This window comes from Typopeltis vanoorti, chromosome 10 (genome assembly GCF_054136105.1).
Source record: "Typopeltis vanoorti isolate ZY-2024b chromosome 10, IOZ_Tvanoo_1.0, whole genome shotgun sequence".
In the NCBI taxonomy this organism is placed as follows: Eukaryota; Metazoa; Arthropoda; class Arachnida; order Uropygi; family Thelyphonidae; genus Typopeltis; species Typopeltis vanoorti.
In genome coordinates, this window is record NC_143558.1 from 36620304 (window position 1) to 36635211 (window position 14908).

The window sequence follows — 14908 nt, forward strand, 5'->3', positions numbered from 1 at the left end:
AAAATTGTTATTTTATACATAATGTGTAAACATGCAAAAAATATCTGTAATATGTATGTAATTTACCTGAGACATTATCATATTATTATTTTTTTTTTTACCCATTACTCAAACATTCCATATAATCTTCAATGTTATATTAGAAGAACACGTGTTTAAAAATATATATGCAAAAAAGTATTATTATCAAAATTTTACATATTATTATTAGCCTGTGTAGCTCAGTGGATGTGGCGTTTGCACACCACCGCGCTAGGCCGCACGAAGGAAGTCTTGGTTTCGAGTCTAGTCGGCGACTAGAGGAAATTTTTCTAAGCCTTTTTTCGACTGGTTCCCGAGTTAGTCGATCTCTGGCACGGGCAAGCAGGTTTTTCCTCCCGGAAACTCGGGTTTTTCGTCCTGTAAACTCAAGAAAATCGACCGTAGAACCCACATTATTTCAGACATTAAATATATTGTGTTAGGGTTAGAGACCACGAGATGGCGGCACATTTGAGCCGTCTCTCTTCACTGCGTACCGCTTAATTAGTGATAGCCTTGGGCCATCTGTCTCTGATTGGGTACCAGTGGAGATTGAACTGCCCACTCAGTCTCCAAAAGTTAGATAGGGCTAAATGGCCTCGCCTACTCCCGTATATACGGGAATAAAAAAGGCGTTAGCTGATTTTTTTTTTTTCTGATTATTATTATTACTACCCAAGACCTCATGCAGTCAAAGACTCATCTGGGAGGTCCTTTTATCACACACATACAGCTCATCCTACCGTGCTTTGAACATATTCAAACTCCCTGCAGACATCACACTCTCAGGCAAGACATTCCAATCATTTACAACTCTGCACGAAAATAAACCTGCCTCTCACTTCCCTACTCACAACTTCTTTATACAGTTTCCAGGGATGACCACTGGTTCTCCCCCGATCTCCCACTATTTTCTGTAGAACTTCTCCAGCATTGATCCTACCCCTTATCAACTTGTAGGTCTCTATCACATCTCCCCTTTTCCTCCTGTAGACCAAACTCTGCAAATTACATCTTCTCAATCTTTCCTCATACTCGATATTCCAGAGGTCAGAAACTACCTTAGTCAGTCACCTCTGGACCCTTTCCAACATCTCTTTTGAAAACCAGGTGACCAAATCTGGGCACAATAGTCCATGTGTGGCTTAATTAAAGCCTTATACAAGGGAACAAGAATCTCCCTACTTCTACACGTCAGTGTCCTGTACATCACTCCAGGAAGCCTTTGTGTTGTCTTCACAATTTTGGCTATGTGTCCCCTAAATTTCAGATCCTTATCCACTTTTGATAAATCACCCCCAGATCTCTTATTTCTTCCACCTCCAACAATGTATTCTCACCAAGCATAAATTCTGCATCCCATCTTTGTTTTCCAAATTTTAAAACTTTATATTTTGTGACATTGAACTCATATCCCCATTTCCCTGCCCAATCACTCAATTTATTCATGTCTTCTTGTAAGACCATAACATCTTGACTACTCTTCATGGTTTGTCCCAACTTTGCATCATCTGCAAACAACTGAATATCTTCATCGAAATCTTCACCTATATCATTAACATACAAGTTAAACAGTAATGGCCCTAGAACAGATCCCTGAGGCACTCCGCTAGTGATTTTCATTTTCCTCGACATCGCTCCCCCATACACAACTTGTTGATATCTATCAGACAGCCAATCTCCAATCCAATGCACCAATCTAATATCCAACCCCCATCCGCTCTAGTTTGACTATCAATTCATCATGAGGTACTTTATCAAAAGCCTTTGCGAAATCCAAATATATCACTTTGTATCCTTCTCCTCTGTCCAAGGAAGCAGTAACTTTATTGTAATAAGTAAGTAGATTACTAAGACCTGACCTCACTTTAGCAAATCCATGCTGTCCATCAAAGATAATGCCATTGTTGTTAACCCAATTCTGGATCCTAGTTTTCACAAGCATCTACAACAACTTAACCATAACACCTTACACACAGATAGGCTTGTAGTTTAATGCTTGAGTTCGATCACCTTTATGAAGTGGCACAATCTTGCCCTCCTTCCACTCCTTAGGGACTTGACCGAGTGCAAGACTTGTATTAAAACAAAAATATGTCAAGACAGGTGTTAACTCTCTGGCACATTCCTTCAGAATACATGAGGATATATTATCAAATCCTACAGCCTTATTAACATCTAATTTACTCAACTCCCCATACACCTCTTGCTCACTTACAGTCAGTCTCTCCTCCCCCATCATCTACTGCTCTCAATCTCTCCATGAAGTCACATTCACAAGATTGTAAGACCTGTATGAACTGCTCATTAAGTATCTCCACCAAGCGTTCTGCAACAGCTGTCTTTATACCAAATGACACCGCATCTTAATCGAAATGCAATGTAGAAAATGAATCACATATGCAGCACTCATTGCTGAATTTTGTAAAAATTACAAACTGGAATGTCATTAAACACGATTATTGTAATTGTGTAAAAAAGATTTCTGAAATCAATGTAATTTTATGTTTTTTAAATATTGTAATTTCTCTGATTTATAATGTGATTATCATATGTATTCAACAATATAAAGTTTTAAAAAATTATATTGTCCTAATCATAATAATTTTAATAACACGAAACAAAATGTAGCTTCACTCGTGTAATTTCCTTGAAAGATAATACACTCTAGTTAAAAAAATTACCAGCAGAAATCTGAGAGACTTTATTCTTGCAGCAATCCAATCCATTATTTACCAACATCGATCTTCTTCTTATTATTATATGTAAGTAATTTTTATAATTTTTAAATTTGGTAATTTCTATAATTTTATAATGTAATTATTATATGTATACAAGACATAATAAAGTGTTAAAAAATACGGTTAGGTACCAGGAGATCAGTAGTTGTTTGCCCGTCTCTTCATCGGATCCGCCTATAATTAGTAATAGACATGGGCCAGCTATCTCTGATTGGATACCAGTGTAAACTGAACTGCCCACTCAGTCTCCAAAAGAGAGGGTGCATTTTTTTTTTCTTGAGGGGACATTGTGTAGACATACAAACGCGCACACGGCGTTATCGCTGCTCCCGTTTTTTATAGTTTTAAAATGGTTCTAACTGCTGTTTTTTAATTTGAAAGTGTTCCTAAGTAACTCTACATGTCAGGCCAAAAACAGTGATATAAAATTCACGGAAATCGGCTAAGAAGAAACGAAATTTTGAAGTGGTGAAAAGTGAACAGAGAGGACCGTGGTCAACAACGAACGAAGAGAAAGGACGTCGCTATCTTTGCAATCACACTACAGTTGCTCAAGGGAAGAAAGGTGAGTCATGAAGTGCATCAAATGCCTGAATTATTTATTGTACGACGGAAATCATATAACCTGTAGGAAATGTCATAGGATTCTACAGTGCTGGCCTTTCAGAAACAACCTGGCAATGTAAATCCAATGCAACAAGCAAGAAACGGTAGTGCCTACTCTGCAAGGAGAACAAAGAAACGCACCTAAGATAGCCATCTATGGCACAGATGATCATACCAGAGGCAAAATCAGATGACTAACTGAACACAAAAAAATACAGGTGAGTCCTATAATTTGAAGTCCTTAAATATACTAATAGAAAACGGTCTAGAGACTATAAAAGCCAGCATAGAAGATCTTGTGCAAGAACTCTTTGATAAACAGAAAGAACAAATAACAAATAAATCTAGTGAATATGAGGATTTGGTTAAACATAATAATTTAGCAGTGAAAGAAGTCTTGCAAACGGTAAAAGATATTAACATCAGCATTAACTCACTAACTGACAGGCAACAGTTTGATGAAAGAGACATCCGAACTCCATCAAGAACTTAATTCCCTTAAACTGCAATACGAACATTTAAATCAGCATCAACATAAAGGAGATCTTGTTATAAATGGTCTTCCTGAAACTGCACCTACAGAAAACCTCAGAAACGTAGTTTTAAAATTAGGCCATGTAATCGATATCCCTCTACAATATAACGACACTGAGACCATAAATCAGATTCCCAAGAAGAGTAAAAAAACAAGGTCTGCCACGATCCTTACCCACCATTATTCGTCTTAGAACCAAGTACACCAAAGACAATCTCATAAAAGCCAGCAGACAGAAAAATCCAATTCCCAAGGACTTGAACGCATTGCAAGACAATACAGCAATCTTCCTATCAGAATATTTAACACTGTTCAACCAGAATCTGTTGTACCAATCAAGAAAAGCAAAAACAGAAAAAAATTACCAATTTTTGTGGATCGGAGATGCCAAGATATTCTTGAGGAAATCGAAAACTTCAAAGACGATACAATTAAAAGCTCAGAAGACATAGAAAGGCTACCATATTGAAATAAAAAAGAAAGTCTCCTAATCAGTTCAAAGATAAGACCACAATAAAAATGAATGTGAATCATCAATGCAATGCAATAACACCAGAAAATATCGGCAATTTAACTTTGATCAGACCTTTCAGATCATTCATTTGACCTCCCAAACATCAGCCTACTTCCACCACAGTAATCAAATAACAAAAGATATCTAACCGGTGTTATCCTCAGATAAGCTTAGTATAAAGCTTCGAGGATGCAAGCTGAGACTTTACATCTCAAATGAGATCAACAGAAAGAAAAAAAAATCCATTATTACATTCAAGTGTTGTTGTTACAGTGCTCAAATACATTAAATGCAAAAATTATAATATATATATATATAACTTATTGTTATTATAAATACTTAAAAATGTAATCTTATTCAACTGTAACTATGAATAATTAAAACAAACACACGTATAAACCACAGTGAAAATTATTTAATTGTAAATATTTCATCCTAAGTATCTTTAGGACATCATCAGTACAGTGTTTAAACAAAAATTAGGAATAACATACAGTGGCGCATGATTACAATAGAATCTCATGAAAACGTGCATAACGTGCTAAAGTAGTACAAAAAAAAAAAAAAACGTTAATTATTTAACACAGTTTTGTATGATATTTTCCCATACTTTAGGAATAGTAAGAACGTCGTTGCGGTTTAGGTAGTGTTGAGCTAGCACTTTGGGCTCGCGTGCTTGACCAAAAACATTGTCTTGAAGATATTGATGTTCGGCTAACATTCGGAGAGGCGGAAATTATAAATTTGTCAAACAAACTGCAACTAAATGAAAGAGAAATGATCCGTGGATTCCGTGAATATATTCTCGATAAGACATATCCAGAAAAACTGTTGCGTTTGGTACATGCTCTGAATACCATTCCCATTTCATCAAGTGAATGTGAACGCGGATTTTCGCAGATGAATTTAATTATCACCCCAACAAGGGCTTCGTTGAAGACTAAAACAGTTTCGGCACTTTTATTCATCAAACTCGTTGGACCACCTTGAAGCCTTTTCGATCCTTCAAAGTATGTTGATCTGTGGTTATTTAGAGGACGACATTCAGCCTTAGATATTAAGAGCAAAAAAAGGAGTCGAGGTGATTTGTTTGAAGAATTGAACAAAATTTTGGAAAATACTATGAACTTCTCTTAAATTATATAATGTTTTTACAAATTTACTTTTACTTTTATATTTGGTCTTTGGTTGTATATTTTCATTTGTTTGTTTAATTTTACATTTGATTATATCTAAAATAAAAAATAATGAAGATTAATTATATTTAATTCATTTATGCGACTCCGTGACAGCAACAGCTGCTTTATATTTCATTTAAATTAATATTTGAATATCATTTTCTTTAATAAAAAGCTTAACAAGATGTGAGTTCCGGCACCCTTTTTTTCCAGAAAAAAAGCAATGATTATATATATATGCAAGACAGAATAAAGTGTTAAAAAATTATTATCTTTATTTACTAGCAGAAGTCTGAGTGACTCCATTCTTGCAGCAAGCAAGAAAACAAGGCCAGCAAAATCGATCCTAACTGACATGAAACTCCCAACACCAATCTATATATCTGAACACTGGACTCCATACTTTAGAAATCTTTTATACCAAGCAAGGAAGTCAAAAACAGAGAAAATCTACAAGTTCCTGTGGACTAAGGATTCGCAGATATTTTTGAGAAAGAATGACAACCCTCGAGTTTATACAATTGCAAGAGACTCTGACCTATACAGCTTACCAATATAAAACGCCAACTCTTCACATCCCAAAGAACAAAATTAGAAATCACTTAAAAACTATATAATGGAGATCTCAAAGATAGGCGAATATGTCCAGTCAGACAATAAAAACTTCAAGGTCTTTGACGCTGAAGAAATCGTCAGACAACATTTCCACCAATACCGACTTATCGTACACACAAATAAGAAGTATAAAAAAACACTGGCTTACATTGATACCACTGCTCAACTACACCATGACAAACACAGATATGCTAATACTGACCGAAGTTGCAATAAACAACACAGAAATGTATACATACAACATTAATAATTACCAAACCTACAACTTATGTAGACCAAACAAAAGAGGAGGTTGCATTTATCAAAGAAAAATACAATGTGACTGAAAAAAAAAAAAAAAAAAACTCATTTCGAACATGCAGAAACACTATTTTGGAAATCACAAATAGCGACAAACATAGTATGAAGAACCCGAGATAATAATCCACTCAGCTTTCTGCATGAGTTAGAAGCATGGCTAAGCGGCATCAAATACCGTACAATGCATAGGCTCATCCTAATAGGAGACATTTATATAAATACTCTTTATCAGGCTTATTCAACTACTAACATACCTTGATATACTAAGTCAGTACAACATAAAGCCTACCATTAACTCCCCAACAAGAGAAGAAATACTCAATAACTCACTACCACAGTCATGCATTGATCATATCACCATACAGGCTCCCATCCGTACGTATATATCATCAGTAATTGACGTCAAAATTGTGGATCACTACTTTGTCTCAACTTCGTTTTATTACGTTACCTACCCCCTCCCCCTTCCCAACACCACAAAATGCGACAAAACTCGACCATATTGAAGAGCATTGTCTACAAACTTGTAGAAAATATAGACTGGAATTGCCTACTTAAAATAAATAATCCTCTAACATTATATGAGAATTTTCAACTAAAGTTCACAGAAATATACAAAAAAGCAACAAAGGCTACACAAACGAGGCGATAACCAGAGTGAAACAAAAGACTTCAACTTAGTCCAAAAAGAAGATCTCAACACAACAAAAATGAATGTGAACCATCAGATAGATGTAATTACACCAGAATACATCAGTAATTGTACTTTCGAATCGCTTGATGCATGGAAACAAAACACAGTACAAGCGAAAGGTCTCTCAATCTTGCATATTAACATCAGAAGCATCCGAAAACATTGGTTATTGTTACAGGCTTATCTGAGGAATTACACTGATATTATTGATATAATGGTTCTTACAGAAGTATCCATAACTAATGACGAAGTGACTGCTTTCCAAATTCCAGGCTTCCAACAACATAGATCATGTCGCCAAACAAAGAAACGGCCAATCAGTTTGAGCATGCTGAAACCCTCTGCCTCGAAATCACTAATACCACTAATACACAGCATCCCATAATACTAAATGCTATTTACAGGCCACCAAACCAAAACATGATAAAATTCTTGAACGAACTCAATTGCTGGCTTTCAAGCCAAGAAATATACTCAACCGAACCTAATGATAATTGGCGACATAAACATAAATATTGCAAATGAAAACCAGAACAACACTGTACAATACCTAGACACACTATCCATGTACAATCTAATACTAACAATAACATCATATACTAGAGAAGAAATATTCGGAAATACCATCACTGCCTCCTGTCTAGATCATATAAACGTCCGAGCACCACCAAATAGTTACACTGCATCAGTCATAAAATGCAAAGTAGCAGACCATTACTTCACCGGTCTAAACCTGCACACCAAGACAATATCCATGCAATGTCCCACAGAAGAAAAGCGACAGAAAACAATAATAGACGAAGAAATAGTCAACCACGAAATAACAAAAACAAACTGGGAACACCTGACATCAGATTCAGCAGATATCTTATACAACAACATTAAACTCACACTGGAGGAAATATATAAGAAAGCTACAAAGAAAGTCAGAATTCGTTCAAACAACACAAAATACTTGGATAACACAAAACTTAATCATAGAAATACACAGAAAGGACGCTTTATGGAAAGAATTAAAGCGATATCCAAATAACACAGCTTTAAAAACTGAATATAAGATAACAAGGAATCGCCCTTACAGCACAAATCAGAAATGCAAAAAGAAGCTACTACAGAGACAAACTAACCTGTGCACAAAACAACATGAAACAAACCTGGCATCTGATCAATGAGATGCTAGATTTTGTTCCCAATACCACCGCCTCCGAAACCATAAAACACAGCTTCACGAAAGACGCAAAACCTATCCAACAACTAGCAAATGACTTTAACCAATACTTTTGCAGACTCCATCCAAGAGTGTGCAAAATATTCCCCCAATCACAAAACGAGACCCTCCACTTGGACCACAATCAAAACAGGCATTATGGTTCCCAACCATAAAAGAAGCAGAACTTCGCTCTGCAATAAATCAAATCAAACCAAACAAAGGCCCAGAAATAGATAGTATCAGACCTAAAGATATAAAGCAACATGCAACTAGTTTAAGTCCTATCCTACTAAAACTAATAAATAAAATATTTAAAACAGGACAGATACCAAGTATGCTGAAGACTGCCATAATCACACCCATATACAAACATGGAAAAAGAAATGTAATCAGCAATTACAGACCCATAGCAACATTACCAATTATCAATCAAATTATGGAGCGGATCACACTGAAGAAACTCACAGCATACACTGAGATCTTTCATATTATCCCCAAAACAAAATATAGTTTTCAGAAAAATAAGGAAACAACATCTCTCTTGGAAGACTTTACAGACGTAATTAATACCCTTAGACAAAAACAAAATTGCCATGGTAGTCTTTATTGATCTAACTAAAGCATTCGATACACTTACACATCAAACCTTGTTAGAAAAGCTGAGGCATGTTGGAATAGACGGGCCTCTTCACAGGTGGTTTACAAACTACCTTCAAAATAGAAAGCATATCACACGTATCGGGTCAAACCGAAGCAGAGAGCTACCAGTAACCTGTGGAGTACCACAGGGAGCCGTACTCTCCCCAACTCTATTCAACATTTACACGCACGATATTAATCAGTTACCACTCAAAGGTAAGATATTCCAATACGCAGACGATACAGCAATAATATCCATCCATAATAACGCAAGCATAGCCCAAACAAATATGCAACATGACATAAATCTGATCATAGACTGGCTCACGAAAAACTCCATACACCTAAACTCAGAAAAGACAAAATTAATGATATTCAGAAATCCACTGACTCGACCAGTTGATAACAAATATATAACCATCCAACATCCCCTTTCCAACATATAAAACACACAGAACAGCAAAACCACTACAATCACTCAGGTTGAAACAATACGATACCTTGGAATTTACCTCGATGCAGATATGAACTGGAATAGCCACATAAACCATCTACTCAACAAACTCCGAATAATAAGTGGCAAACTCTGCAGGTTAAAAGATATAGTTCCCATACGCCTATAAACACTAATATACAAAGCACTATGCCAAAATATTCTAAGATACGCTATAACAACGTATGCTTTCTGTGCACCCTACAAATTAAACATATTAATGTCGCTACAGTACAAAATGACAAAACTCATCTTTCGGGAACAAAGAGAAAATCACGACCTTATAAACATTGCAATGGCAGAACACAAAATACTGACAGCAAAACATTTATGTCACTATGCAGCCCTGCTAAAACATTTTGATGCCAACTACAGGACAGTCAGAAATACATACCGCATAACAAGACCTCAGACTACTAATTCTATCACATATAAATACAATAATCACTACGGAAAGGCCACGCGAAACTTCTACATCCCAGACTTGATAAACAAATTACATTTTGAATTCAGAAACCTTACAAACTACAATAGCCTGAAAAGAGCTCTCAGGACATACTATGAACAAGAAACACGCACCCAAAATACCATACAAACTTAATGAAACACAATATATTCGCTCAGGCTTCCAGTTCAGCGACGCATCAATACATTCCAAGTTATTGTGTGTGTGTGTGTGTGTGTGTGTGTGTGTGTGTGTGTGTGTGTGTGTGTGTGTGTGTGTGTGTGTGTGTGTGTGTGTGTGTGTGTGTGTGTGTGTGTGTGTGTGTGTGTGTGTGTGTGTGTGCGTGCGCGCGCGCGCGAATTTCTCAATCATAGATCCCGTATCATCCTAACACAGCAAAAAAAAAAATAAATAACATGTAAAGTTTGCTTGTGTGCTAAAGTAACAAGTAAAGTGTGTGTAAGAGTATATGTTCCTTTCATGTAAATTATAATGTTTGAATGTTGTCTATTCAAAATTATCAAGTAGAGAATCAGTGTGTAAATATTAATTTCATTAAGACAATTTTGTATACCGTAAATCACTGAGTAAGTTGTAAACAGTAGTCGAAAGGTCGCGTTCGAGCGGCGCAGGTTGAGCGTAGCGCCTGAGGCAATGGCAGACGGGAAGGTAACTTTAGTTCGCTTTCCAGTAAAAGAGCCCTCATAGAGCAGAAGGAGAATACGGGATCAACCGGAGTTGCAGATCGAGAGGTGCCGTGTGAAAAAAAACGCAAGGAAAAAAAAAGAGGGCGCAAGAATTAAGAATAAAAGGCGTTGCGCGCCGTTTTTCGAGGCTTTTGACTCCTGGGATTTGGGTCTTTTTCGGTTCGAGACGGACCTGAGACGGGTCAGCGATGTCGGACTGCCGGCCTATTCCTAAAGATGTTTGATAGATTTCAGACGGAGCTGAGCGTGAGATGTTGGCATCGGCAGTTAAAAAAGGAATGGCAAACGTTTCCACTTGAAGCGGCAGCAGATACGAGTATGTCCGGCAGCTAATCAAGGACAACGCAGATCATATGTGTGTGTGACAGAGTTCAAAATATAAGATTAGTGTAGCAGATAAAATCTGATCGGAATTTCTTTAACGTTAAAATCCGTGTAATTAATGAGTAACTTATGGAAGAGAATTATTGCCTAATATAGCACTGTGCTTGTTTCCTTTGTCTAGTATTGTTTAGTATGATTTTAGAAGTAATTTTGCATGACCTTGAATCCATTGAATGCGTGATATATTATAGGTGTATGTGTCTTAAGATCCAAATAAACATGTTTCATTTTGTACCTGAGTTTTGCCTGAAAACTACCACTCATAAAATCTGAACCTAAGCGGAAGGAAATTGAAGGTTTATGAAGTTAGATTAGAGGTCACGACTGTTAGCTGAAATTTACATAGCCGTAGTAAGGAGTTTTGTTAATGAGCATATGCATAAAATTCTGGGAATGTCTCTCTGAATAAGAGTCCCTTCTATTATAGGATATTGGCTGGCGCAGCTCAAAAATATAAATTTGTCAATATCCGAAGAGGAGATAGCCCCAAAATAGATAATTCTTAGGTCCGATTTAGAATAGAAGAATAGTGAAAAAAAAAAGCATAATAAAAGTAAAATATAGGAGAAAGCAACGACGTAACATTGAGAAATACTTGTTTTTTTTTTCTGCCTGAAACTCATGACATATAGAGCGCAGTATATAGGAGAAATCAATTATATTTAGTTTTCTCTTACATGTGTGAAGCCGTTATTCAAAATAAATAAATAAAAATAAAAATAAAATACGCTATGAAAATTATGGCATACTCGTCTGATGTTGAAAGTCTCGCTGAGCAAGTGCAGCAGCAAAAGTCGTATAACACACCTAATTGGATACTTGTTACGATTTTTTTTTCACTATTAATAAATATTTCAGAACAAAAATGCATATAAGTAAATTTTGAATTTTGGAAACTGCAGATGGGATACTGAATACTCTATATGTGGAAGTATGCTGGAGGAAGTCGAAGAAGCACGGAATCTTTGAGTTATAGTGGATAGAAATTTGAAATTTACGGGACGTGTTACAGACGTGATTAAGACAACTCAGAGGATTGCTGCAGTATTAAGACGAACATTAATCAGCAAAGATAAAATGATAATGATTCCACGTGTACAAGGTCCTGAACAGGGCAACATCTGGATTACTGCTCCAATCTGGTGACCGGGTTCAGAGGGGGACGAAGATACTTTGGAGAGGGTGCAGAGGCAGTTGACAAAAATTATTTCAGGACTGTGGAATGTTAGCTATGAGGATAGATTGACGCGTTTTAGCTGTTGAGATGTATTCAATGGATGGATGCCAGAGAGATTTTTCAGATAGTGGAAAATAAGCGCCTCCGCAGCGCAATTGGAAGAACGATGGTACGTTGCGCCCTTCGATTAGCAAAGGACTAATTTCGATTCTCGTCGTAAAGGGAGGAATCTTTATATGGAATTTTTCAATCGATGGTTAGTTAGCCGATCTCATATGCAGGTAGCAGGGTTTTCTCTCACGGAAACTCAAGTTTTTCATCACAGACAAATCGACCCTTCAGAACACACGCAATTTATAGATAACAAAAAATTCTAGTTTTGTTAGTGGTGGGCAGTAGATGGCGTTGTGTAGATGGTAGTAGAGGTTCGGTGTGGTGGTGAAGACAGAGTTGTACAGTATGAGTCATGTACAAGAATGATACTATCCATGGCGCAAGAGTTATGCAACAATGACTTAGCTAGTATGACAGTGACTTTCACCATCTTCCCAGGCTAATTCAAATCCCAGATCTGAAACCTATTGAGAATGTAGGGGTCATGATAGAAAACAGGTCTGGAAACAAGTCCTCTTGCGTCAAATCTGAACCAGTTAAAGGACTGTATGGTGAACACTTGCTACGTTGTAGATGTAGGTGCAATCGAACCCTTGTGGAATCAATGCAAAACCGCATATGTGCTGTTTTTCGGGGTAAAGGAGGTTCAACCCGGTATTAAATAAAAGTTTCTAATTCAGTGGCCGGTGGGAATTATATTTTCATTTTTTGTGGTGTTTTATCACTTTTGCAATATATCCTTGAAACTTCAGTTCTCTATTCACTAATATCCTCAAATCCCTCTCCCCTTCTCCTCCTGTAATACAATGCCTTCAATATGATACACAGCATTGCATTTCCGAGATCCATGGCGCAAACCTTCCATTTATTCACATTTACTTTAAATGTATAGTAAATCTACATTTTTCTTCCCACATAGCCAATCTTTTCAAACTGCTCTTTACCAATCAATCAACTAATTATCCAATCCATTTGCGATAACTTTCACACCTTTATTATGTGGTTGTCTGTCAAATGTCTTTGCAAAATCCAGAACGATTCCAGTATACGAATCACTCCATCCCAAAAATATAGTCACGTTATTATAATTAGCACAGAGGAATAAAAAAAATAACATCGGGACTTGATATAATTTTTCATTGTACATTGTGAATATATAGGCTGACCATACATAGTATGGTCAGCCTATATATTGTTAAACCGTTTTTTTTTTTCGTATTTCCTGGCCTTCCCGTCGTTTTAATAAAAATGTCAATTTTGTCCCTTTTTAATAAAAGCTATAAATATACTTTGATATTGGACAATCATAACTTAATATTCATAACCCATAATCGTAAGAAAATATCACGGATCCCAGTAATTTGTATAACCATGGAGTCGCTTTGTTCGATATCAAATATCGATATCGGCAGTGATTTATTCAGAGAAAATTAAAAAAAAAAAAAAAATGCATGTCGGGAACACTTGCGCGTTTCGGAAGCGGCGTCTGTTTTGCTGTAGTGTTAGTTTTTGTTTTTCCTGTATGTTAACTGTTGGCTTTGTTATTCAATGCTGTGTTTTAATTTCATATTTTTTATTAAAGTTTTAAGTCTATCCTGGCAATGTTAAACAGGCGAAACTGCAGTTTTAATGAAAATCTCCAGAAAGCACTCAAAATTAATAAATTGGACAATCTGTGTAGCAATGAAACTAAAGCGATATGCCGATATTGTTGTTCATTTTTCCGTTGCTCACGGAGGCAGAAGCAACTTCAAACAACATCCACGTAGCCAGAAACATAAGAAAGCTGAAAAGACTCTGGCTTCAGTTAACAACATCAACTCATTTATGGTGAGAGATGATAGTGAAAGCGATAAACTTGCAGCAAGTGAAGCTTTTATTACGTATCCTACTGTGCATCACGGCCAAAGTTTTAGCACAAATGATTGCTGGTAGACATTGAAAAATAAAATTTATGAACCAAATTTTCATCAGCACGTAACTAATCAGAAGCAATGATTAGCTATGTTTATCACCACACATAATGGGCGAAGTAATACAGGATTTGAAAAAAAAAAAAGAAAAAAAAAGAAGAAGCATTTAAAGACATCAAACGTTTTCCAATCGTTGTGCGGTACATTTTGCCAAATTGTGGTGTTTAAGACAAAATTATAGACTTTATTTCCTTACCTGAAATGCAGTCCCCTTCTGAGTCCACCTAAATATTTGTATGAGTTCTGTCACTGAAGAATAATGGTAAGCTCAATATGTTTATGTAATAATTTTTTTTATCGTCTAACGTTTTCAGAATACAAAATATTACGTAACCCTCCGTCCCGTTTTAGCCATCGCAATGTCCCCTTTTTGTCTCAAGGAAATATGATCAGCCTACGTATATACAATATTACAAAGTAGATGCATAATAACCTACGTACTTTGATGTAAAACACGCCATTATATACATGAATAATAAACGTACATAGTATATAAGTATAAATAATAACGTTTCATTGATTAAAATTGTTACTACGAAGATGCTTGTCGACGGTGAGTGAA